This window comes from Tachypleus tridentatus, chromosome 13 (assembly GCF_004210375.1).
Source record: "Tachypleus tridentatus isolate NWPU-2018 chromosome 13, ASM421037v1, whole genome shotgun sequence".
NCBI lineage: Eukaryota > Metazoa > Arthropoda > Merostomata > Xiphosura > Limulidae > Tachypleus > Tachypleus tridentatus.
The window spans coordinates 200,815,529-200,843,252 of NC_134837.1; the positions used below are offsets into that span (position 1 = coordinate 200,815,529).

The 27,724-nt window shown below is 34.0% G+C and overlaps 1 pseudogene across 1 annotated transcript in view; it reads left to right on the top strand.

The window, feature by feature from the left end:
* The first annotated feature begins 840 nt into the window (after positions 1 to 840).
* Positions 841 to 27,724, top strand: part of LOC143238134 (protocadherin Fat 4-like) — a 144,943-nt pseudogene continuing 118,059 nt past the window's right edge. The window contains exon 1 of the transcript XR_013020423.1: positions 841 to 981. The product of XR_013020423.1 is annotated as a protocadherin Fat 4-like (transcript). The remainder of the gene's footprint in view (positions 982 to 27,724) is intronic.

Consider the following 27,724-nt stretch of genomic DNA (forward strand, 5'->3'; position numbering starts at 1 on the left):
GTACTTTTACAACATAAACAATTAAGAAATAACACATACTATCCAGGAACAAAACTTGTGTTACATAGTGATATTCGATATTATACAGGGGATCAACTGTATAATGATTACATTATAGATATTCCGCAGACGAAAGAAATGCAGCTAGGCCTTTTAAAATGGTGATATGTGTATATAACATGTAGAGGTCTTTTAGAGCCCTTAACTCACAGATTGCATATTTAATTTTACTTTTTGTGAAAATAAATCCGTAATATAATGACTTACAGTAACTGTTTGTTTCGACTTCGACTCAAAAGTCAAATTATATTACACGTGTTACCCAAGTAACAATACATTTCTTCAACAATATTAAAATTATATCTGCAGTGGTTTTGTTCTATTGGTTTATCGTTTGACTATAAATAAATCTCATGTCATTGTTTGGTTATTTTCTCTACTGTTGAAGGTCGTTCAAGGAAACTTTCTTTCAACAATGAAATATGTACAATTAGACACAAAGGGTGGGTTCAACGTTTTTTGTTTATATTCCGTTAAACTTTGGTACACATAAAGAAGGCCGTTTTCAGTTACAAGTGGTGTCTTTCGAGCAAGGTACAACTTACCGACTGCTAGAGAAATCAGGTCATCTTCTCTGTTTCCAGTCGATTCACCCAGAGAACCAGAGACCTGTTCTAACAGTGGCCCTCCTACAAACCTGTTCCAACTGTTAACATAACGGTTTCTACTGTGCACTAGTACCTTGGACTAGCACGAAGGGTGCAGTTTCATCAGACTTCTGCGAGTGAAAACTAACTCATAAGCTAAGTTTTATTATGATCATTTATTGATAAAATAGGCTTATATTGTTCTAACTGTTGTCACTTATCTACAAATTGGACACAGTGTGGTCTTGGTTATCTTTTATACTAAAGTGACCTTCGAGGAGCTTCCAAGAGACTCGTGGCCTTCCGCGTCCTACAGTTTTTGTGCAAGAAGAAAGTAAGTATCAGCCATCCCACAAAACGTAGCTACTAGCCAATGATTTGCCAATATTAACTCAAGAAATATTTAACAAAATATAAATTCGAACATCTTCCTTCTATTTTATCCCTTTAACGATTTTGTAGTTATGCTTAAAATATACATTTATATTTTGTAGTTATGTTTATAATATACATTTATATTTTGTAGTTAAGTTTATAATATACATTTATATTTTGTAGCTAAGTTTATAATATACATTTATATTTTGTAGTTATGTTTATAATATACATTTATATTTTGTAGTTAAGTTTATAATATACATTTATATTTTGTAGTTATGTTTAAAATATACATTTATATTTTGTAGTTATGTTTATAATATACATTTATATTTTGTAGTTATGTTTAAAATATACATTTATATTTTGTAGTTATGTTTAAAATATACATTTATATTTCGTAGTTATGTTTATAATATACATTTATATTTCGTAGTTATGTTTATAATATACATTTATATTTTGTAGTTATGTTTATAATATACATTTATATTTCGTAGTTATGTTTATAATATACATTTATATTTCGTAGTTATGTTTATAATATACATTTATATTTTGTAGTTATGTTTATAATATACATTTATATTTTGTAGTTATGTTTATAATATACATTTATATTTTGTAGTTATGTTTATAATATACATTTATATTTTGTAGTTATGTTTATAATATACATTTATATTATTTTGTAGTTATGTTTATAATATACATTTATATTTTGTAGTTATGTTTATAATATACATTTATATTTTGTAGTTATGTTTATAATATACATTTATATTATTTTGTAGTTATGTTTATAATATACATTTATATTTTGTAGTTAAGTTTATAATATACATTTATATTTTGTAGTTAAGTTTATAATATACATTTATATTTTGTAGTTATGTTTATAATATACATTTATATTATTTTGTAGTTATGTTTATAATATACATTTATATTTTGTAGTTATGTTTATAATATACATTTATATTTTGTAGTTATGTTTATAATATACATTTATATTTTGTAGTTATGTTTATAATATACATTTATATTATTTTGTAGTGTGCGTTTTTAAATCTTTGTACACATTTCTTTCGAATTTCAAGTCACTGCAAAATTGGGGACGGCTAGCGTAGATAGCCCTCGTGTAGCTTTGCGCGAAATTAAAAAAACAAAAACTATATATATAAATAAATGAGGGTGTTTTAACTTTGCTATTCAATAATTTAGTTTGTCCTATAGTTACGAAATAAACAAAATTACGTTACATGTGTTATAAATTAAGTTATTGGTCTAAAGAACTACTCCAAAACCCAGGCGGTTTCAAGATAGTTACATATGTTTTAAATTAAGTTATTGGTCTATAGACTGTGTCTCTAGTAAATATTATTTGTTGCTCATCTTGCCTTGTAGAGAACCCTCACTTTGATTAATAAAGAGCCTTCGCTTTGATTATTAAAGAACTCTTACTTGGTTATTAGAGAACCTTCTACTCAGTTAGTAGAGAATCATCATCTTGGTTTGTAGAGAACCCACGCGGTTTCAACAGAATGATTCCACTCTAGTTTCCGGGTTTTGTTTATTTGTCAAACACAGGGTTACATGATGGGCTATCTGCGCTCTGCCAATTTCGGATATCGAAACCCACTTTTTAGTGTTATAAGCCCTCAGAACTTGCCGCTGAGCCACGTCGTAGGAAGGAGGGGCATACTCCTAGGTCTACCTGTCGTCAGCACTAAGGGACTTTTATAATTTTTTCTAATGTGATTTGCTAATTTGTTTTACACAACACGTACTTTATCTATAATTACCGATAGATTTAATTAATGTTTTATTTGAGTACTTCTTTATAATTATCTACACGTTTAGTTGTCACGTGTTTAACTTTTTTCTAGGATTATTTTAGTTCTCTATTCTGTCTCTCTACACTGTAACCTACCGTCTCTTCTTTTTGTAATGCTCTCTAGAGCCGCATCATCCTTTACAAATAATTTTAAAGAATGCAGATCTACACCTATTTCGTATTCTTTCAACTAAGAAATACTTCACTGTCACGTTTATAACATTTTATTTTTAGATTAATTTATGTTTAATCCTTACATCTCGAAGCTACTCATATATTTTTTTAATCTCAATACCAGAACACTCAAGCCCCGCGGTAAAAGTACAACAACCTCCAAAAACTTAACCCCTTTTTTCGCCATGGAAACTGGTTTAATCTTCAGGATGTCAGGAGGCTACAGTGACCTTCAATAAGGGACCAAATCCTTATATCAAATACACCCCACAAGTTAATGAAACACTTTATAGAAAAAATGCTTTACGTGTGATCTGGGGCAGAAATGTGAAGTTTATATTTAACTGCTTGCTTCTACGCAGAAATTTACATATCTGTAGAAACGATATATTTAGAAACACGAAAGAAGTGTGGGAAATAATGCATATTAACAGAGGAGGAATGTATATGTTATTTGTGATTTTTTGTGAAACAGGCCTGAAACAGGAGTAAACTTAGTGTGCCCTGCTGATAGAACAATAATAGATTCAGCATTGTCCTGATGCCACGAGAACCAAGTTCGACCTTCTCTAAGTCTATTATAGCTCACCAAACAAACATACACACACAAAAATAAGTATGTAACGAATTATAAACACAAACATTAATGGACAGCTCTAAATAAAAATATATGATATGATTATTTTAAAAACCGTGGTAAATTGTGCTATTTTAAAGTTGTGAACTAGTCTAATATACTACAAGTACACCAGCTACACCACACGATGTGTATTGAAGGTATACTACTTTGTAAGCCTAATGTAACCCAAATACACCACCTGAACAACACGATATATATTAAAAGTATTCAAATTCCTACCTGAAATGGTTTTGCATATAAGTATAATTTAAAACGTACATCAGTGTGCGCGAATGTGAAGGTATATCTTTAATGAAGTGCTGTGGATGGGGAAGTGCTGGATGTTTCTACGAAAAGGTAGTAAATGTTTGACATTAAATTAAATCAATGAACATAAAGCATCCAGGAGGAACTAAATATTTACTACTTGTGTACGAGGTATTTTGTAGATTAACCAACAATTTACACGAAACTTTCAAACAGGGTCAAGATTACATTTGGTTGTTGTTGTTTTTTTCACTACGCAACATGACGTTCTTAAATGTTATTGGTCTTATTTTGGTCATCTTCATTTCTTTGACCATTATTTATAAAAATATAACCTTAGTGATGTCGAGAAAACCCACTTGTAGAGAAATATATATGCAAAAATGGCTCGCTTGGGTTGAGAAAATGTTTTACGTAGAAGGTCGAAACGTTGTTCGCTCTTCTATGTAAAATATTTTCTCAACCCAAGCGAGCCGTTTTTGCATATAAAAATATAAACTGTAAAAACATTATAAATTATTTAAGACATAAAATTCAAAATCACCTAAACAGATTTATGTATCTGTAAACAATACCCGTGATTGTAGAGTAGAGAGACATCTATCTGGAAAAGCCAAGATTTGGCAAAATTTTATTTGCAGATTTTCAGAGATACCCATATTGTGAATACACATGAGATGTATTTTTAGAAAGTGGATCGGCCAGAAATTATAGAGGCATGCCTCGTTAACTTACTAAAGTATAAGCAGTAGAGCGTTTCGTGTCCTCGTTCAGAATGGTTTTTTTTTTTTGTTGTTTTTTCCCAACTTTAACGGATGATGAAGGGTAGTGTAATGAACCATACACACTTCAAGGCATAACAGTGATGTTGAATATCTATCCATTCAACACCAGCCACACATACCAAAAAAACAACAACAATAAAACACACCAAAAACAGTTTAGTAATTAGAGAAATAAAAAGTGATTTAGTCATACAGACAGAACAAAAGTAATATTTAGGCTATCAGTTACGAACAGTAGATGGTTATCTCTTTCCGTTTATCGTGTAGACACATGCGTCATGACCTCTTTCAACAACACACCTTTCGCTCTAATCACAACGCAAGAAACAGCTCACAGTTTAATTTTTCAATTAAGAGCACCATTAGTTTATAACAAACACCAGAGGGATTATACTTGCCTACCAGAATAAGAAGCTGAGAAGCAGAAATGTGTGTACTTTTTATAACAAACCCACATCGGGCTTCTGTAAATCCGTTAGCTGTCCCACTGCTGCTGTTCTTTGTTATGAAGCTACACAAATATAATTTAATATGTGCCCTGCACATCATGGGTATTGAAACTCGGCTTCTAGAAGTATAAGTCCGGAGTCACTGTGCCACGAGGGGCCCCGAAGCACAGGTTTAATTACTAATTATTCTGAAGTATGAATTATAAAAATTGTTTTCTGGACAACAAACTAAATAATGTGTTTATAACCAGAACATCCGCTATTGTTTCTCCTAACACATCAAAACAATGTTATGCTTTTTCCACAGCATAAAGGTAAACCTTAATTACAGGTCACAGTTTGACCACAGTTGAGGTGGATGTTTGTGTGAGGTTACAGATCACAATTTGATCATAGTTGTGGGGATGTTTGTATAAAGTTAAGTCACACTTTGATTGACCATAGTTGTGGGGAATGTTCGTACAAGACTACAGGTCACAATTTGATCAAAGTTGTGGTCAGAGTTCACATAAGATTACAGGTCGCAATTTGACCATAACTGTGGGCGAATGTTCGTGTAAGATTAGAGGTCACAATTGGAATACAATTATGAGCAGATGTTTGTGTAAGATTACAGGTCACAATTTGATAAAAGTTGATGGCGCATGTGCGACTAACAATCACAGGTTAAAGTTTGACTATATTTTTTAGGGCGGGTGTACAGTTAGTACAATTACAGTATACTTTTTATGACTTTGTGCTTTCAACCCGAGACAATATTCATCCAGATAAATATTCATCTTCATGTTTTAGTAACTTTTTCGTCTATGCAAAACGATAATTGAGACATGAGATAATTTTATAACTTACACACACATCAATATTTTTAAGGGACCTCATGACATATTTAAGGAAATGTTTACTTTTCTTCTACTGTCGGTGAAATAGCCCACATTTAGTGACTTGTTGTGAAAGATGTTCGTGAAAACAAGCAACAGGAAAAGATAAAATTCTGAAGAAACAAATAAATCATCTATTAGTGACTTCATCTGTCTGGTGTTTATCCAATTATACTTCCTCTTCTGACTTCATCTGTCTGTTGTTTATCCAATTATATTTACTCTTCTGACTTCATCTGTCTGTTGTTTATCCAGTCATATTTCCTCTTCTGACTTCATCTGTCTGTTGTTTATCCAGTCATATTTCCTCTTCTGACTTCATCTGTCTGGTGTTTATCCAGTCATATTTCCTCTTCTGACTTCATCTGTCTGGTGTTTATCCAGTCATATTTCCTCTTCTGACTTCATCTGTTTGGTCTTTATTCAGTTATATTTCCTCTTCTGACTTCATCTGTCTGTTGTTTATCCAATTATATTTACTCTTCTGACTTCATCTGTCTGTTGTTTATCCAGTCATATTTCCTCTTCTGACTTCATCTGTCTGTTGTTTATCCAGTCATATTTCCTCTTCTGACTTCATCTGTCTGGTGTTTATCCAGTCATATTTCCTCTTCTGACTTCATCTGTCTGGTGTTTATCCAGTCATATTTCCTCTTCTGACTTCATCTGTTTGGTCTTTATTCAGTTATATTTCCTCTTCTGACTTCATCTGTCTGATGTTTATCTAGTTATTGTTCTTCTTCTGACTTCATCTATCTTGTGTTTATGCAATTACGGATTTTCATTAGGCTTCATACAACCTTGATATCTTGTTAGATTTCATCTCTTGGGTATCTATATATTAATCTTGTTAGATTTCATCTCTTGGGTATCTATATATTAATGGTTTGTCTTCGAGCTCCGTTTGCCGGATATCTGTTTCACCATGCTTCTTTTTCGGTGTTCACCTGTTAGATGTCTAACCAATCATGGTTCCTTTAGAATCAATCGCTATCTAACAATATATGTTCTTTAGCTGTATGATGTCTATACAGTTAAATCTGAGAATAATGTGATGGGTATACATTATATTTCTCTAGTACCTCTGTATTGTAGGCATACAATACAACCGGACAAAAGTGCAACATTATAACGTTCTTGTTTTTTAAATTATTCGTAAAGAGATATAATAAACTAGCGAGTCTACCAGACAGCAAAATTTCGTATTCTTCACATATTTAAGGTTTCAGAAAAAACGGGACTAGACTAAGACTGGCTCTGCTAGTTTCATCGTATAAGATTTATACGGGTCCAATCCAAGGACATCGTTACTAAACCAGTGTACCAGTCAAATGAGTCTTGCTTGAAAACTCGACAGAATCAGACGGGAAACTCACGATTCAGACCCTCTGTATTTATTATACTTTCATTTGTAGAGGTATACTCCATCCTCTTCCTAGTAATCGGTGACGTAATCATATTCAGATCTCGCACAGGAACAGGAAAATTATTTGACAAAAGTTCATTATTATATTGTAATAATTAAGATTAATATCCATGACTAAGTTCTCCTATCGGTGGCTTAGCGGTAAGTCTGAAGGCTTATAACGCATGGCCAGGTGTGTTATGGCGTTCGACTCGTAATCTGAGGGCCGCGGGTTCGAGTTCCCGTCGCATTAAACATGCTCGCCCTTTCAGCTGTGGGGGCGTTATAATGTTATGGTCAATCCCACTATTTGTTGGTTAAAGATTAGCCAATGAGTTAGCGGTGGGTGGTGATGACTAACTGCCTTCCCTCTAGTCTTACACTGCTAAATTAGGGATGGCTAGCACAGATAGCCCTGGAGTAGCTTTGTGCGAAATTCAAAAACAAACAAACAAAACTTTCTGTCTTACCTGTGTGTAATTTTTTGTTTATAGCTGGAACGATTGTAAACATATCTGTCCTGTTTCAAAAAGGATTTACATTTAAGATTTGGTCACCCAAAGGTGATTGGTTACTTAACGTTTGGCCACCTAGCAAATTAATGTTAATACTTAGATAATCAAGGATCGACTTTGTGTGTGTGTGCTACTGAATTTCGTGGAAAGCTACTCAAAGGATGTTTGTGCTTACACGAAGACTATTTGCGCTGACCGTTCCAAATCTAAACGTGATACACCATAGGCAGCTAGTCAACACTAACCACTGCCAACTCTTGAACTACTCTGATAGAATAGTAAGATTTACTGTCACATCATAACGTACCCACGACTGAAAAGGCGAGCATGACTGGATGATGAGATTTAAACCTCGATCTTAGAGTCTGGTAGAGAAAACCCATAACAGGAAGAGCTATTCTATGGGTACCCAGATGTTCGTTAAGAAGTTATACTTGACAATAAACAACCAGACTGAACCTAATCTATAACTATAGTTTGCTAATTATAAGAAGACGCAACTCGCGAAGAAGATATAAGGTCGTATGGAGAATGGCACAAGAGAATCAAATCCAAATATCCATTATGTCGCTTCGCGAGGGACCCTAGGGCCACAGGCCAGCGGCTCGTCAATTATAAGCGGAAACAACAGACAGGGATGACATATGGATCCATGGAGAGTGAAATGACACAGGAAGATTAGACCGAAATGTCGACTCCACTATGCCCTTCCTCGAGGGACCGTAAGGCTACATGCCACGTTTAGTGAAAACCGACCCAGCGGCTCAACAGTTACAAGCGAACATTCACACACAGACCTCTGTCATCGGTGACGACGAGAAAACCCACTTGTAGAGAAAATTATATATGTAAAAAACGGCTGGTATGGATAGAGAAAGCACTATGTATAGGATCGAACAACGTTTCGATCTTCCTCGGTCATCGTCAGGTTCTTAAAGAAAGGAAGAGTTAACTGACCGATATCTGACCACATATTCGAAGGCGGTTGTGTAATTGAGTGTAGGAATGTAGAGGGCGTGCTTAGATGTTGGGTATATTTATTAATATAGGTATCTAAGAAATTTAAACCAAAGAATTATCAATAAAAGAAATGACATTATTTCATCCAACAATGTAGAAAGGAACAACTAACCCCTAATTTTGTAAAGGTAAAACTATCAAAAAATTTTAATAAATACACAAACATTATCCAAAATTCACAGAAAAAAACTACTTAAAGCCATGTTGAACACGAAATACAAAGAACTACATGACTTACAGAAACAAAAAATGAACCTAGACCATCAACTGGCATGTTGCATTAAACCAGAGTTTTACGGACTTGTACAACAAAACATAAACCAAATCAACACTAGGAATGACAGGGGCAAAACAATCTGCCACAATATCAAACTAGAAAAACTGAGATGTAAGCAACAGAAAAGACACCAACACGACAAACCACTGACTAACCTCACAATTAACACAATAGACACAGCCATAAAACTATGCTCACCAGATAAAATTAACGACGAATTAGACAAAATAAAACAATAATTCATCAACATCAATAAGTTTCCTCCACAAACCGTAAACAAAATTATACACACACCTAGACAAAAAGCAAAAGCAACTGACAAAAGTAAATATACCCCACGATTTAAAAAATCACAAAACCATATACTGCTGCATACCATATCTTCCCGATATCAGCAGAAAAATAACCAACATTTGGCAAAAACTAGTAACAAAATATGACATTAAAGTAAATATCAAATTTATTCAAAAACCAGGCACAAACCTAAAGTCTATACTATGTAAAAACTACACTGTCAAACACAACACCAACATTATTTGTAAAATACAATGTGATAACTGCCACGACTTTTTTATTGGAGAAACAAGTAGAAAAATGGAAACCAGATTTGAAGAACACAAAAAGTCACTTTCACACGTTTTCGAACACTGCAAATCAAATAAACACAACATAACCATAGAAAACACCCAAATACTAAATAAAGAAACAAACATAAAATTAAAATGCCTTACTTACACAATAACTCAAGCCCAAAATAAACCAATACAAAGGAACACCTCTATACTTATATTAACAAATATAAACAAACATCTACGCACGCCCTCTACATTCCTACACTCAGTTACACAACCCCTTTCAAACATGTGGTCAGCTATCGGTCAGTTATCCCTTTCATTCTTTGTGAACTTGACAATAACCGAAGAAGGTCGAAACGTTGTTCGCTCCTATACATTGTGCTTTCTCTGTCCATACCAGTCGTTTTTACATATATAAGACTTCTGTCAAATAACAGTTTACAGACAGGTGTTATAATACGAGAACAAATAATTTAGATTTTTACATGTCTGGTGCGAACATCAGATGAAGGGGAAAATATCTTTAAAGAAAATAACGAGGACTGAAACTGTACCAATTCCACTTATTTACTGTTCAGGGGTGAAAACTGTCAAATTATCAAAACGGACATTATAATGCTTAAGGGGCTCCAAAGAACAATTTTAATGGCAGCACTGGAAATGTTGTTTCTAACAATGCACACTTTATATTAATAGAGGAAGATAAATCCTGAGTATCATGATAAGACCACGTCCTAGTGTATCACACTAAGACCACAGTCCAGGCTGGTTTCTTCTCGACATTAAAATAACGTTTCTAACACACGTAACATACATTAAAATAACAATTCTTACACATGTAACTTACATTAAAGTAACGTTTCTTACACATGTAACATCCAAGTATTTAAAATTATGTTTTTGGTTTATCTGCTGAGGATATATATATATAAGCATGTACACGGACATCTATGTATGTATTTAATTGTACAGTGATACTGAGATGGTTTCTACAGTGATATCGATATGTTTCTATAGTGATTCTAATACGGTTGCTATAGTGATACTAGGATGGTTTTCATAATGATTCTAGTATTGTTTTATAGGATACTGGGATGGTTTCTATAGTGATATTTGGACGGGTTTTATGCTAATAAAGGGATATTTCTGCATTCATACTGGGATGGATGTTATTGTTATCTAGTAGGTTTGAACCGAATTTAACGGACATGTGATATGGTTCAGTGACGTCACTTGCTAAGTAGGATTATAAAGGTCAGACTTGAATCCTGTTGTGTTTTAAAAGTCAGGGATGAATGTGGGTGTTTGGTGCTGTAGTTGTATGAGTCACAACTGGAGACAACCTCGATGACTGGAACTGGTGGCTATTCAGCTACAATTATCACAAGATTGGCGGAAAGTGTTTCATACTTTTATCAATAAGCAGAGAGTGTGTACACATGCATGATGTAAAACCAGAAACAAACAGGTTTAAAACGACAAACATATAATGTAATATAACAAATACATAATATAATACACCAAATACATAATATAATATAACATAACAATTATATAATATAATATAACAAATGTATAACATAATATAACAATTATACAATATAATATAGCAAATATAAAACATAATATAACGATTATATAATATAACAAATAAAACTAATTTTGAATTGTTTGTTTTAATTAATTTCATTCAAAGCTTTGTTTTCTTGTTTTTGAATTTCACGCAGAGCTATACGAAGGCTAGCCATCCCTAATTTACCAGTTTAAGGCTAGAGGAAAGGCAGTTAGTCATCACCACCCACCGCCAACTCTTGAGCTAATTTTCTACCAATGAATAGTGGTATTGACCGTTATATTATAACGCCTCCACGGCTGAAAGGGCGAGTATGTTTGGTGTGACGGGGATTCGAACCCGCGATCCTCAGATTACGAGTCGAGTGCCTTAACCATCTGTCGATGCCGGGCCTTTTAAATATGAGTGACAGACATTCAGTTGTTAAAGGTAATCCAAGGAATGGAATAACAAGTTTATTAATTACGCCATCTCTATTAGAATTCGTGATATAATTCTGTATTTTAATCATCTGTGGGGTCGGGACATAAAGTCCTTAAAATACACTAATTAAGGAACGGTGTAAAACTCGACTGTATCATACCCGTCTGTTGGAAAGAAAAAATCAAACTATTTTCTCATGGACCTCTACTTGTATGGAATTTTAAATATCCAGTAATACTGTTTAATGGTTCTTGTTTATTGTATTTAAATTAGCATTATAGTACATAACTCAACCTAATTAAGGTTTTTACCGACTTCGTCACTCATAGTTAAAGGGTTTGTCAGTGTAAAGGTACAATACTTAAGAGATAACGTAAAAGCGAGTTGTTTAATGGCAGTGAATGAACAGGCTAGTTGCTAAGATATATTTGTGGTATCATCTTGAAGCAAGCAGCTGGTCTGACTTGGTCACTGACCTACATTTCTTACAAAACTAGCAAAAGGACGAATACACTTGCGCATGCTTGTTCTTTTGTTGATGAACTTGTTTCAGAGTTGGGCATGGCAAGGATACCAGAGGTCTCTGATCATGTTGCTCAGCAAGTGCTACTGTCCTAAATACATTTTTTACAAAATCAAGTCTTTTCTAAGCTTGAGTTGTCCAGAAAACGAAACAGGAATTCTGCTTGACTAGAGACAATCCCTGAAAAATGAAACGTCTGATAGAAATGTTGATGTGGCGTAGCCAGGTTTTCCTCTCGGAGGGGAAAAAGCAAACAAATTAAAAAGCTGAAATTGATCTAAATTTTTAATAAAATGGTTATTAAGACAAATCAAGTGTAGTAACGTTTATAGGAGTTTTATTATCTTCTATTAAACGATACAAAAGAAATTTATTATATTTAAAACCTGAAAAATAATATATAGTCAAAATGCCTAGATTTTGTATCTCAGAGCGAATGGTATGGGTATTAGGTAATCTTCAGGTTAACAAAAAACTTCAGGTTAATCTGTTAGCCTGAAGATGACCAAAGAAGGTCGAAACGTTGTTCTCTAATTTATTAGTAAAAGTTTTAATACCCATACCATCCGTCTTGAGATACATTTTTACTTCAAGTGGGTTTCTCATAATCATGAATGCCTAGATTTTATCACGGGGAATTTGGCCCCATTGGGTCTCCCCTTGGCTACTTGGAAATACCGTACACTTAGAGCCGTGACCTCGGACAACATTTGTTTCATATTAATTTAATTAATTCTTCGTGTAAAGGGTCCGACTTAAGTAGATTCAAGAACTTGGAACAATCCGTCTCGTGGTATGACACCTTCACGACTAGCATTTTACACAGATCATAATCTATCAATAATTTTCAATCAGTTTCTATAAGTTCGTTTAAAATATAGCCTCTGTAACCACACAGTATGGTTCAACAGGGGCCTAGGCAACATTACACAAAACATATATGTTTTTACATATATATTACACAAAACAAATTTAATGGTTTATAGGAAAGTAAAATATTTATTTCAAAAACCAGAATCTGGTTGACTTTTGAAACACTTTAAAATATTGGATTGGTCGTTTGACACTTTCCCTTGACCTTGGCTATGCTCATGAACTCATATCTTTTCCATTTACGGAAAAAAGAATCACAGAAAACATTAAATAGGGGCCCCCCAGTGGCACAGCGGTATGTCTGCGGACTCACACCGCTAAAAACCGGACTTAGATACCTGTGTTGTGCAGAGCACCAATAGCCCATTGTGTAGCTTTATGCTTAATTTTAAAGAAACAAACACTAAATAGGGTTAATATTTTGTCTTTCATTGTTAATATCTAAGGAACGTTGATGCATTTTCTTTCGTAATAACTATTAATACTTTTATAAGCTGTTTTTAATGATTTAACTCAGGTTTTAGCTCGAGGGTGCATGACGTCAAGATCAAGTAATTTCCTGAAAGTAGTTCTAAAATACCTTGAAAGTTGAGATGACGTCATCAGTTTAGTAACTTAGACTAATACATACATACATCAATAAATCACTACAAATGTGTACGCACGAGTAATGAGTGAGTAGGTGAAGTATTTACTGAGTTGTAATTAAGGATTCAGTGTGTGTGTGAAATACCGTATAGTTTCTAATCGAGAGCAGATTGATCAAGTAAAGTTAATTGATAAGCTAATCATGTTTATTATCAATAGAATAAATTTCTGTTAGGTTTCATTAGTGTATTAGGCCTACACTTGTTTCAGCTATTATACTGAAAGGTATGTTTTTGAACTTTAATCAGAATTTACATGGTAAAGTAACAGTCCTTACTTTATGATAATTACGTGATTAAATAACAGTTTTTCCTTTATCAGAATCTACATGGTCAAACAACAATCTTTGTTTTATCAGATTTATGTGATTAAATAACAGTCCTTGCTTTATCAGAGTATTTGTGGTTCACTAACAGTCCTTACCTTATCAGAGTCTATACGGCTAAATATGTCCTTTACTTCTCGAGATAGAACATGATTCAACAACAGTTTTAATAAGAGTATTCTAACTAGATACTAACTAACTAACTTATAGTTGTTTTGATGATAAAATTTGTAAAGAAATAATCATCAGTGGTATTCGAAGATTAAACAGTCTTCTTCGTCCAGCTCGAGGTATTGATGAAATTAGATCATACAGATTAATGTTCTTAGAAGCCAATTGTGAATTATTGGCAAAAGTTAGGGCTTTGACTAAAAGGGAGAAAATTACAAACGAGGCGTGAAGGGGAACGAGAAGTCGACTCAAATAAACTATCATAACAATCAGGCCTTGTCAGGCCTAGCCTAATAAATCTGAATACATAACCTTCTATGCAACATTGTTTAATGAGACTCAGAGTTACTGATATCTTTCCTAACCAGATGAGAACAAACTGCAATGGCAGAATTTATAATCGTCTCTGCGAATTGTAGGCATTTGAAACATATTTCCTACTAGGGCTCCTGCTTGTAGTTTCCAACCTGCCCTTTCAGAAATTCCGGAGGAATGCTCCTTCGAAAAAAAAAAAAATTAAAACCAAATAAACAAATCAGGGTTAAATAATGTAATTTTCACTATTCTAATCCGCATGATAACTGAAAACAACGTTTCTGAAATCAACTAGACTCTTGTATAAGTGAAAACAACATTTCTGAAATCAGCTATACTCTTGTATAACTGAAAACAACATTTTTGAAATCGACTAGACTCTTCTATAACTAAAAACAATATTTCTGAAATAAATTATATTCTTGTATAACTGTAATAAACATTTCTGAAATCAACTAGACTCTTGTATAACTGGAAATGGTTATTACCTTCTAAAATCGTAGTCATTAGAGAAGTTGTGAAATTGGCTTTAAGGGCGTGAGTCGGTGTTGTTGGTAAGTATAGTCCACACATACTGCTGGTGTGAACGTGTTTTGTTGTCACTATGAGAAAAACCTATGCACTGGACAGGTGAAGTGGAGAAAAAGTGTCATTGGCCACTGTTCAGTTCTTCACATTATATAGCCGCACAATAACTAGAATATGTTTGATATTTTTTCCTATGATATAGGCCCAGTTTATCTCTCTTTGGTTAATGTGTGTCCAGGGTTACTGATGAATAGTGGAATTTTCCTAAACTAGTATAACCAATAACACGCGTTGATCAAAGTGATTAAACTGGACATCCCTTGAACCTAGACTTCGATATTAAACAATTTTCAGAATGTTAAGTTTATTTGTTATAGTCTATATAGTTCAATGAAAGTTCTTAATTAGAATACAGAGTCTAATGTAGTTAATTATAGTTATGAGTTTAATCAGAAACATATGATTAACTAATCTTCCCTTCAACGATGTAACTCTTTGTGTAGAAACTTGTATCTGAACAAGTCTTGATAAAATATTAAACAACTAGTCAGTTTTTGTTGTTTAACACGTTCGTGGAAGCTAAAACAACAATTAGAACTGACTCACACAAAAACAGGATATAGGATTAATCATTTTGTTTGAATCCAACAACTGGCGTCTTTAGATGTTTTACTAAAACTCGTATATCTTTACTGGATAAAGAAAATTTGCAATTTTTGTTTTTCTAATTATCTACAGGGTGGCCCGTAAGTCCCTACCCATCCATATGTTATATTCAATTATGCATGTATTATAAATTTGTTTCTTTTGTTTCCAGAGAAATATGGCCGATGTAAGCCCATTTACACTTGAAGAGCGTATTGTGACGAGTACGTGGGTACATGAGCGCAAGAATACTGGCGAGAATGAGGGACAGTACACAGATACACCGGATACATAAGATATATGGATGGGTAGGGATTTACGGGCCACCCTGTAGTTGTGGTTGTGAAACGACACAGGATTGTTTCAAAGAGTCAGTTTCGTAACGAAAACTAGTTTTGAATCGGTCAAAACAAATTTCAAATGTCGTATTTACATAAGTTGAAGGCTATTAGATATAATCTCGACTTCTCGTAGCTTCAGATGTATTATTTTCTTCACTATTTGTTCTCGAGTGTTTTTTTTTTTCAGATTCGATAGTCAAACAACATAAACACAGGCTTTAACCTTGTTAGGACACTAAGTCTCCAAATCTTTAACAGAAACTTCAAGCTTGATGCCCAGGGAGTTTAAAGCAAATATATGTGAAATAAGAGATATCACGTTGAAATCAAAACCACCTAAAACCGGCTCGGTTTAACCTACCACCTGTCTAATATAATTACTCACTTCTATCCCAATAAGGAAGATGGTATTAATAACAATAGTTCCTGTTTTCAGCACGCTATAAGCCATTTCGAAAATTGAGGGGCTGCAATATTAGAGTTGGAGGTTCTGTCCCTGCGATGGGTACAACACCCACTATATAGGTTTACGGGTAATATATATACACATTTATATATTGGGGAAATAAAGGATGGTTGACTGAATATTTTCTACTTAGATCACGTACTTGTACTACAAGTCAGGTGGACTTGTCCAGTAACTTAACGACTGGATTATAGCGTCGTGTAATATAGTCAACTGTGAGTAGTTCAGGATTTCGTCATCCGAAGCTCGAGCCTTACAAATAATCTGCCGAGACACACGTACACTGTACGGGTATCCAATCACATGGGTTCTCTTCTGGCCTCTTTTTCCACCAGCTACAGTTGAGGTATATTTGAAATTTGAAAACAAAGAAACCTCTAATGTTATGCTTTTGTAGCACATTTACAAATTGGCTCGGAAGATTAGGTGGAATGTTTTACATAAGATGAATGTATCAGGAAATATCGTATGTTTTTTTTTCTAATTATCCATATATTTGAACAATGGTGTGTGTGTGTGTTTTCTTTTAGCAAAGCCACAAAGGCTATCTGCTCAGCCCACCGAGGGGAATCGAACCCCTGATTTTAGCGTTGTTTGAACAATGGTATAAAACTATTAGTATGGGTATGTTGCACGTATATCGTATAATAGCAAGCCAAAGTTAGTATAGTAATAATATCGTATATTGATTAGAGGGGAATATAATAATTAGTTTATTATTAACCAGTAGAAAAAGTAATGGGATCGAATACTAATGAGGAAAAACGTAACGAGATTATATACTTATCAAAAGAAAACATCATAATATAATATATTGATCAGAATGAAACGTAATCAGATCATATATTGATCTTTCTATTTTTTAATGATTTACACACAAAACTCTTAAAATAAAATAATTCTTTTCCTTTCACCGCTTCGGTGATATTCCCTCGTATTTCATGAACAAAATAGTGAATAAATAAGATTATTAATAGGCCACTTTCTATTCTTGCCGCTAGATAATTATTAATAACTTAATTATATGCAAATTGACAAGAAATTATTCAATAAACGTTAATTTCCTTCTTAGAACATTAACTTGTTATTAAAGAATATAGACAACGCTAACTCAAACAACTCGGTTGTGCTTGGCAATGGCTTTGTGTATAAGCTAATTCATGTTTCCAGTACCATGTAAGAACTATACCTTATGTACATCATAACCAATGAACCGACTTTCACACGTATTGTGAGCAGATCGAACTGGTCGGATCACTTATGTGGTTCTTGAGTTAAAAATGAGGGCAAAAGTTTATTACTTTTTCACTAGTTAGACTCGTTTTTGAGAATGAATTGGAATTGTGGGGGATGTTGGTACACAAGTTGTACTGTCCAAGCAGCATAACAAGTGACTGGAAGAAATAAGCTTCACTTTTAAAAATCCAGTCTGTTTGTCAAATAGTGTCTGTGCTCTAGGAGTTCATTGAACTCCATTTTGATGGTGGTGACTATTTTATTTTATTTATTAGTCTCTGGAGAATGTCTTGTAAAGAAAACTTAATTTTCTGTTTATACTTTGTTTCTTTGTTACAGAATTTCCGCGCATGGGCACTCAAGGGTTATTTGCGCATCGCTGTTTTTCATCTTGAACTGATAAGTTAGAGGGAAGGCAGCTAATCAAAGACACCCACCGTCAACTTCTGAGTTACTATTGTCGATTTTACAGTACATTCACAACTTCACGAGTGCTTTTTTACGGTAACAGGCCAAAACCCCTAAACCTTCGAATTTACAGCTTAAACACGTTAACATGTCTGCCACATCTGTCATTTTCTGTTCACAAGTAAAGGAAACAATAGTCACTGGGGAGAAGGGGTGTAAAATACAAACAAAACCTGAACATGGTATTTATATAATTCTCTGGGGATTATGAGGCATGACCCTCAGAAAATGTTGCCACCTGCAAACTTTAGAAACTTCTAAAATATAAATGATAAACAATTTGAGAGTGTAGACAAGCCTAGAGCGTACGCCCACCTGTGGGACTCAAACGGCTCCTCTGTCTGTTGGAGGCCTGGAGGATTCTTATGCTTGTGAGAACCATATGGTTCCTCTGCCTGTTGGAGGTCTGGAGGGTTCCTCTGTATCTACTGTTTATATATCATTGGGGTTTACTGAAAGAAATAATTAGTTCATGAAGGTTTGCTGTGTCATTTCTAACGTTATTCATTCATTTTTATCCATCCTTCCATTCACCCACCCATCAATCTATCTATCTATCATATATCCACCTCATCATCTCTCCACCCATCTGTTATATATCCACCTATCCATCAAGTTATCATATATCCATCATCTATCTAGTCATCCACCAACCTGTCTTTCTATAAATCAAAATCTAGTCTTTTATCCATTCTGTCTATAAAAAGACAGAACACTGCACATGACTAACAAACAACATATATCATTTCATCAAATTTCTAGGGTGTTGTGGTAGAAGCAGGCTTGAGAAACTCCCTGTCGCTACTTGTCGATAGCGGAGTTATATATGTATTAGTTTTCTATTATAAAACATTACAACATTTAAACTAATTTGGCTTTAATGAAGAATTTTCAAAAGTTATTACGTAAGGTGAAAACAAAGAAAAAGAAAGATGTAATACGCGTTTCCTCGTCACCTGTTGAGCCGACAAGAGGCTGATAAAACAGTCATTAAAAATAATAATATGTCCATCCGAAGTTCTTCAGTCGACACACGTTTACCACTATTACAGTTATTTAGGTCATACGTAAACACAAGTCGCTTGTGCTATCTACGTGCATTGCTAACTTGCTAAGACTAGTTTATATTGAACCCTAACCGATATTTTTGCCTCAAATCTGACTTAAACGAGCAGTTACATTGATAAGACATTGAAGATTATCACATACAGTGTAGTTTATTCATATAAATTAGATTAATTAGATTTCAAGTTATTTCTTCTTAACGCCCCCCGCTAGTACAGCGATATGTCTCCGGATTTACAACGCTAAAATCAGGGGTTCGATTCCCCTCGGTGGGCTCAGCAGATAGCCCTTTGTGGCTTTGTTATACGAAAAACACACACACATTTCTTCTTAAGGTCTAACCTTCTACGCAGTTTAATACGGAGGATTGTGCAACATTATTACTTTTTACCACACTTTCTATAATAATTTCAAGATCACTCTGTGTTATTCTTCCCTGAGACGAAACACTATTAAACCTCACTTAACAATGACAATTTATACAACACTAAACTGACTTAACAATGACAATTTATAATTAACATAAACACACTTGATTTATACGAAACTAAAAACACTTAAAAATAACAATCAATAATTAACTTAAACAAAATTTATAAGAAATTAAATTCATTGAACAACGACAAGTTATAGTAAACAAAACACGCTTTAGAATTTATTCGAAACTGAACTAACTCACCACTGACAGTTTATAATTAACCTAAACACACTTCATTTATACGAAACTAAACTCATTTGAAAATAATAGTTTATACAAAACTATATTCATTTAAAAATGACATTTTATACGAAGCTAAACACACTTAACAATGCCAATTTATGGTAAACTACACACACTTACAAATTTATTTGAAACTAAACTCCCTAAACATTAATAATTTATATCTAACCCAAAAACAGTTAACAATGACTGTTTATACGAAACTAACCATACAACAATTTATACAAATCTAAATTCACTTACTTCTGACAATGTATAGTATCTAGGCGTGTTCAGTAATTTTACAAAATTGTAGATATATTACTTTATCTCAATGCATACTTCGCGCGCGAGATTTGGCTAGGTACTCATAATTTTATGTTCAATACGTGTACAAAATATTGGGGAAAAGATTAGAACATTTAAACTCTAATTATCTATGCTTGTTATGCACTGGTCTATGTTACTATTGGTATAAAGATGTCATAAACATGAGGTGTAAAGTATCAATTATATAAACCAATCATGGTGTCCTTCCTTGTCTTGAGAGTTGTCGACACTGATTGAATATACTGTTTTATATTCTTCACTTCCTACACCACAACGACTGTGACTATGGTTGAATATTGTTATTTATCGCTCACACCAACCTTCGTAATTCAAATTTCTCACTTCAAATCTATTCTGTTGTGTTTGTTTGTTAGTTGTTAATCAGACAATTATAAAATGGGCTATCTGTGCTGTGTCGACAATAGGTATCGACACCCGGTTTTGACAACTGAGCCACTGGGAGTATTTTCTTATGTCATCAAGCTAGATGAGTCTCTTCACGCGCCTCGATCAGAATTTCTACTGACCTTTCCCCAAGTCTGCTTATTTGGTCAAATTACAGCATTTTCCATTTTATATCATACACATGACCACCAGCTCTGTCTGTTTGCACTTTTCATTACTTCATCATTAGTTTTCTCTATATAGGTGATTTGCTAAAACATTGCGTTCCATACGTCTTTCCATACGTCCAGAGGTCTACGTTTTATTCCGTCCAGTCGGACAACTAACCACATATCTATCGGTTAGTTAAGGTCTACTTGACTGTTACTCAAATAAACTCAAAGCGCGAAATGCACTTTGTTTATTATTCTCCGATAACGTGAATTGAACCAAGGATCCTCAAATCCACGTTTTGACAAAATCACCACTAGATCACGTTTGGTGCTATAAACAATGATAAGTCAATATTAAATGTAATATCTGTGATTGCATATCGTATATGCATGCGTATATACGTATTGAATCATTTTTCTTCAAATATCTTCGGTCTTCATGATATAAATATTGAGAAAATAAAGTATGACATCAAAGTTATCCTGATGTTTAAAGTCGATGTGTATACTTTACATTCTGTTTATTCTCATTTCATCCCAATGTAACCGTATACAAAATAAATGTTTTATTTTTTATTCATATTTGTTTGTTTGTTTTGGAATTTCGCGCAAAGCTACTCGAGGGGTATCTGCGCTAGCCGTCCCAACTTTAGCAGTGTACGACTAGAGGGAAGGCAGCTAGTCATTACAACCCACCGCCAACTCTTGGGCTACTCTTTTACCAATGAATAGTGGGATTCACCGTCACATTATAACGCCCCCACGGCTGAAAGGGCGAGCATGTTTGGTACGACGGGGATTCGAACCCGCGACCGTCAGATTACGAATTGAACGCCTTGACCCACCTGGCCTTTTTTTTTCATAACTAGTATCCTACATTACTGTAAGTGAACAAACCTTTAAAGGGCTATTATAATTTATTGATACCTAACTGTTTTTATGTGATGTATTGTTAGTATAAATGTGAATGTATATATAAAAACATCGATATGTGAATGTTTTAAAAGTCTACTACATCGTAGTGTAACCAGTGTAAATACAAAAATGTTTTGTTTCCAAAACTTTGTCAAAGTGGTTTGTGTATCTAAATCTTACTCTATATAGCTAACAATCTGATGACTGTAGTTGTTTAGCTTTATTTCCAGTTAGTCTATCGCTAATGGGAGTAGACCAACTGTTAAGTTACCCAACATTCTATAAAGTCGAGGATAAAATTTACTTGCGTTGTTCTTGTTAGAAAAATTCCCACGAAGTCTGAAGGAAAACACAATATCAGGAACGTTCCCAGCTGTGTCACTTTAACATACCTTGGTAGTTGTACCATTACTTCTTTATAGACTATATACGAAAAAAAACAAAAAAAAAAACGGAATGGAGTTGGGCTTGAGCTTGTGCGCGAGACACACACGTTCTTATGCTGGGTTTGAGATGAGGTCAGAGTTCACGGATGGTCGATGGTCTATTGTAACAAAGAGAGCATAGAACTATTTGTTTTGGTAATTACGCGTCTAATAACATGTTCTTATGAACATATCTAATATTAAGGTCTGGGCTGTGTTGTGAAACTCTTCCTAGGAGTACTAGGTTGTGAGAAGAAAGTATATTTCAAGGATTTAATTAGTGGTCTATTAGCTGATTTAAACAAGTTATTGCGTTTTAATACTATTTAATTTACCTTCGTTTTCATGGATAAAAACCACAAAAATTCCACAGAATAAATACGTTTATTCCATTTGTTTAGTTCCCTTCAAGCGGTAGAGATGTAATCCTAGAAAGCCTCTTAAAGTAAGTTTTAAAGTCTTAAAGTTTTCGCGGGATCTTTTAATAGTTCGGTTGTTGGACTCTTGTTAAGTGAAACTACTTCAGAGGTTGTACTCAACAGTAACCGGTCCATGTTTTATAAAACTACATTATGTAACTCCAAACAGTTAAGTATCACAGAATTGCAGATGGGATACTATTTTTAGTGCGAAAACTTTACCACAGAAACTCAATCGAAGATTATTTGAATGACACACCGTCCTTAGATTAAAGGTTAGATACAGGACATCCTTACATTAAATGTTAGATTCTGCTAATTACTGTATGTCGTTAGTTTAAAGGTTCCATGAATAACAGACCAAACACAGTTTATAGATTAGCTTTTCCGATTTATGAGACTTTCATAGTTTCAAGATCATGTTCTCCGATTTAATTCTTTATTATAATATACTTATGGATATAATTACATTCTGAGTGATATAAACCAGTCAGCTTCCCGTCAGAGTTTGTTGAATTTTGTGTACAGTTACACAAAGGTCAATCTGTGCACGCTAATTTTGAAACGAAAGGTCGATTTTCGATCGGCGGTCACAAGGAGATGCGAGTTGGTTCATACGACGGTTGAATGATTTAAAATATATCCACTAAAATAGTGTTTAACAGTATAATATGGCTTGGATTTTGAATTTCGCACAAAGCTACATGAGGGCCATCTGTGCTAGCTGTCCCTAATTTTGTCAACTCTTGGGTTACACTTTTACCAACGAATAGTGGGATTTACCGTCACATTATAATGCCCGCACGGCTGAAAAGGGGAGCATGTTTGGTGTGACGGGGATTCGAACCTGGGACCGTCAGATTACAGGTCGAGTACCTTAATTAACTGGCCATGCCGGGTCTACATTAAATAGAAAGATCGTTACTAGTCGGTAGCAAAGGTTGGAAACCAGTAAGAACCAGCGGCAGCTAATGGACCATTGTAATTGAATGGAAAGATCTTACCATTATTATTATAATTTAACCCCCCTTTTCCCCGGCCCCAAATTGTCTAGTAGTTTCCGTGACAAGGTAAAATTGAAGAAATAAGGAAGAATATTGAATATTTCTATTGATGCAATACTTTCCAAACTATTTTACAAGACTTTAGAAAAGTGGGACACAAACCATGGGTCCTTGGATTATTAGGAAACCTAAACTACACAGAGTTAGGAATAATGGCATAAATACAAAGTGGGTGGAAAAAATGGATGAGTTCGAACAATAATTATAGTGGAAGATAATATATTCCTTGTTACCATAGAGATAACAAACCTTAAACAAAAAGAGAGTGAAAACATAGTTTTCAACACCTATATTTATCCATTATACAGACCTCTACTTCCCAAATACATTAATCACAGTAGTTGAACTGGCGAGTTAAAAGGACTTTTAAACCCCTACAAATATTATTTACACGTTATCATTATAAAAGGCTTAACTGTGTTTCTTTGTTTCGTTCACACAAGCTGTGTGCTGATAAAACTACGGTGCAGCAGAGGAAACAGCCAATCAAAGGTTTCATTATGCTTCTACGTCACAGATTATATTTCTAATATTATTTTTAATGAAAAGAAATGAAATCTGTAATGTAATCGTTGAATAGTGGTTTCCGTGTTTGAGAATTACAAATTAAAAGGTGGATTAATTTGCTTGGGCAAAGTTTAATGGTGAGCGTATCGGACTGTCATTCCGAAAGTCTATGGGTCGCGTCCCTTTGCCACAAAATCGCAATGAGTTGTAAGTGAAATGGTCAAATTTAGATTTATATAAGTGTTGGCGGTGAATACTATTAGCTCATCTATCATTTCAAAAATTAGGAACTGCTTTGATCGAATAATCGAGAGAAACAAACAAATTAATTATTGTAACTTGTAAGGCGAGCAGATGAAGGATTTTATATGCCATGACGTCACAAACTCTCGTTTTGTAATAAGAGGAACCGAAGGGGACTAACTTTAAAGTACCTTGTTCTGTTTCTCGTTGTAGCTACTGATCAAATTTCAGTTTCAAATCTTGGAAGTAGCTCTGAAACAGAATCAATTCAACTTTTAGAGTTGTGCTAAATTTGAGAGAATAAAACAAAACATTTGTATCCACTATGAATAGTAGTTTTATTTGAAGCAAATCACCAAGCTTTAAGAATTTAAGTTAGTGGTTAGTGGTAAGTTACGTCTTAAAATGACAACTCAGAGGCGTTTCTTTTATACGCAACTTTGAATATAATATCCTAAAGTCGTTGTTAGTAGTTGGTCACGACATTAATTTAAATGGTGAAGTACAAAAAAAATCTATATACTCGGCTGTCTTTTCACAAGACCAGACAAACGGCGGTGATAGTTGTTTGTAGGTTCGATATGACATATGTTTACATTGTAAAATATTTACACAAAACTGTTCACTTGGCAGTTTTTTCACACGATCAGACAAACAGCTGTATTAGTTGTTTGTAGGTTCATTGTGACATATGTTTAAAAAAAAACTGTTTTTTCCAAGATCAGACGAACAGCGGCATTACGTCAGACCCACATGTTTTGAATAAATTTTCATATTAAGCCTAGCTTCTATCCACTTCAAGACTCAGAACATTTTTCTAGCCTCACAATATTAGGTCCTACTGCACTAGTTATACAGTACTTCAGAGTACTTCGTGTGTGTGTTGAGGAATTCCGTGGAAGGAAGAACAAAACAACCGTTGTTCTCCAAGCCAAGCAGTTAACGTTCTTTCTACGGGTGAACGAGATTATGTGAATTGAAATTGAATGAAACAGTAATAAGCTGTCGTTGATCCCGGAATATTCAGTTAGCTCTTCAATCATGGTCCACTAACCAGCAGTCCTGACAATCAGTGCATTTTGGAATTATTTATAAGAACAAACATGGCCAAAAGTGAGTTAGGCACGAGTTGTTCTCTTCCCATTGCTCAGTCAAACTTCGAGGTTCGGGTTTAAAACTTAATTAAAGCAGACAACAATTCTAAAGGTGTAACCTGCGCGCTCTCTGGTGAGAATTCATGAAGTGACACTTAACTTTACAAAACTTCTTTAAATCCAAAGAAGAGTTCACATTTGCGAAAACAATAGAACGTGAAGAACTATTTGATGTAAATAACGAAAACTATATTTGTTATGATCACTCCACCAGGTCGGACTTGAGTTATTAGTTTGTTAGGATCACCCCACCAGGTCAGACCTGAACTATTGAATTAATTATATATTATACATCGTTTGTTAACTATTTCACGTTAGTTTTTACAAACTTCAAATTTTGAAACTCAATGTATTATTTGTGTCATACTTGTAACTCGGTATCGATTGTTTTCAATCGAAACTGAAACATATCTTTCATATAGATGTAACCCGTTCCTTTGTCTGTTTCTGTGTGATGTTCTCTTTTGAGTTCATCGAGCATCGCCCTTGAATAATGCTTATACTGTCTGTCTGTCGAAGCATAGAGAGAGAGAGAAACAAAGGCTACTAAGCAAGCTTTGTGTATAGCCATGAAGTTGAGTGTGCTACAACGGAGAACGAAATATTATTGACCGTAAGTTCTACCGTTAGGGGCGTCAATGGATAGCAGCTTTGTGTCAGTAAACTAGGCTCTTTACATTATAAACGAAAAATATATTCCTTAGAATATATTTGAAAATTACAGAAATATATTTACTAACAGATGGATAGCTTGGATGTTTTATCGTTAAGCGTAAAGCTACATAATAGGCAAAATGCGCCGTGTCCACCGCAGGGAATCGAAATCTGGATTTTAGTATGAGTCAACGGGAGGCCAGATGGTTGGGCTGCACCTAGAATGGTGCTATTTACTTTTGGGAGCTTTATATTATAGAAGAATAATTAAATAAATCTACAGAATGAGATCTAGAAATTACTAGACGTACACATATAATTAGGGACCATTACTCTTTTAATCTTTTTGTGTCTGTCTTGCTAGAATATTAATAACTTAACTCATAGATACATGTATAATTAGGATTAATTACTATTTTTTATTGTGAGTTTCCTGCCTGAGATATTAATAACCCTCGTTAAAATTTAGTTTATTATTCAAAAATAATATCACTTTTAAGTAAAACAACTACACAATAAGAAGTCTGTGCCATTCCAAACGCAGGGATTAAACCCCAAAATTTAGAGTTATATATGCCGACTCTTACTGCTAACCTACCAGGGAGTTAACGAAATAAATAAATATTAAATTGTATAATAACAAAAGCAATTTTAGTAATGTGGAATACAGATTAAATAAATCATCAGAGTCTGTTGTAGATATTTCTGTTTGGTGTTTACTTTAATATGTTCACTCCTGTTTGTTGTAGATGTTTCTGTTTGGTGTTTACTTTAATGTGTTCACTCCTGTTTGTTGTAGATGTTTCTGTTTGGTGTTTACTTTAATATGTTCACTCCTGTTTGTTGTAGATGTTTCTGTTTGGTGTTTAGTTGAATGTGTTCACTCCTATTTGTTGTAGATGTTTCTGTTTGGTGTTTACTTTAATGTGTTCACTCATGTTTGTTGTAGATGTTTCTGTTTGGTGTTTACTTTAATGTATTCACTCCTGTTTGTTGTAGATGTTTCTGTTTGGTGTTTACTTTAATGTATTAACTCCTGTTTGTTGTAGATATTTCTGTTTGGTGTTTACTTTAATGTATTAACTCCTGTTTGTTGTAGATATTTCTGTTTGGTGTTTATTTATTCTTTAATGTGTTCACTCCTGTTTGTTGTAGATGTTTCTGTTTGGTGTTTAGTTGAATGTGTTCACTCCTATTTGTTGTAGATGTTTCTGTTTGGTATTTACTTTAATGTGTTCACTCATGTTTGTTGTAGATGTTTCTGTTTGGTGTTTACTTTAATGTATTCACTCCTGTTTGTTGTAGATGTTTCTGTTTGGTGTTTACTTTA